The 1,376-nt window shown below is 49.7% G+C and overlaps 1 non-coding gene across 1 annotated transcript; it reads left to right on the top strand.

Moving 5' to 3' along the window:
- Positions 1–564: 564 nt before the first annotated feature.
- On the top strand, positions 565–689 carry LOC127202459 (small nucleolar RNA SNORA17). Its single transcript, XR_007832335.1, has one exon. It is a non-coding gene; the product is annotated as a small nucleolar RNA SNORA17 (small nucleolar RNA).
- The last annotated feature ends 687 nt before the right edge of the window (positions 690–1,376 follow it).

The following is a 1,376-nucleotide window of genomic DNA, read 5'->3' as shown; positions in this document are numbered from 1 at the left end:
TGGGGGGGGTGGAACCTCTGACATGCACTCTGGTGCCCACAATTTGGTCACTGCCCCTTGGCAAGACAACCTTCTGGGCACACAGAGCAAGGGGGTACAGGCTAACCTGATGAGACCTACTAGGCTGTGGCCAGACAGTTGAGGTAGGAGTGCCCCCATCAGAAGTCTAGGGGAAGGGAATAGGGCAGAAGAGGGAGGGAGGGTGGGAATGGGAAGATGACAGTGGGAGGATATCAATTGGGATGTAATGTGAATAAATTATAAATAAACATTAAAGAAGAAAAAAAGGTGTTGGGCATGATGGCACACCCTTGTAATCCCAACACAGAAGAAGCAGAAACGGGCAGATTCTTGGGGCTCACTGGCTAGCCAGTTTAACTTATTTGGTGAGTTCTAAGTCAGTGAAAGGCCCTGCATGAAAAAACAAAGTACCTGAAGAATGACCCAAAATATTGTCCTCTGAGCTGTATGCACACATGTACATACATACATACATACATACATACATACATACACACACACACACACACACACACACACACATATACACATACTCAAAAAAATACCCTGGAGGTGTTGTACGTGTGGCTGTGTCACACGGGCATCAGCAGGTGAAAGACAGGAGTGAAGCTATGTCTATGCTCAGTGTTCTGACCTATGAACATGTAAATGGGTAGTAGCTTAACATTCCCTGAAAAAAGCAAGCCTGAGAGAGATGACCACCAGTCCAGTGCTGTACAGGCATTGGGATACAGACCATGCCGAGATGACCCTTGCCAGGCTCCATATTGTACAAGTGAGGCATAGCAATCCTGAGAGCACTCCTGAGATGACCTCAGACACTCAGAGACCCCAGGAGCCACCAAGAGGAGCAAGTAAGTGGTGGAGAAATGGAAAAGAAAGAGGAACAGAAGAGTGTGGGCACAGTGAAGAGAGGCAGAACTGGAGCCTGGAGAGTAGTGAGGAATGGCCTGATGTGAGCATCCAGTGATGTCACCTGGAACCAAGGTGGCTTGTGATGCCATGGGGGAGGGGAAAGGGTGGGGCACATCTGGAACTGTGGCCCTGCAGCATTAAGAATTTGTTACTACCAAAGGCCAGGTGTACATCTCTGGTCTGGGCTGCCACCCAGGGACATATTGATGTCTGAGGGACATGCAACACTGTCCCCACACCTCTCCTGGGCATTAGTACAGGAGATCTGACCTTCGGAGCATAAGAGCGGGAGATATGACCCCACCCACCCCTAGCCAGCTGCAGTACTCAGGAGAGTTGGCCCTATGTGTTACAGAAGTTGCAGGTGAGCCAGCCCAAGCATATAAGCGTGGGAAAACTGGCCCTACCACTCATGTCCTGTGCAGTGACAAGGGAGAGAA

This window comes from Acomys russatus, chromosome 18 (genome assembly GCF_903995435.1).
Source record: "Acomys russatus chromosome 18, mAcoRus1.1, whole genome shotgun sequence".
Taxonomy (NCBI): Eukaryota; Metazoa; Chordata; class Mammalia; order Rodentia; family Muridae; genus Acomys; species Acomys russatus.
This window is presented reverse-complemented; position numbering and strand designations above follow the sequence as displayed.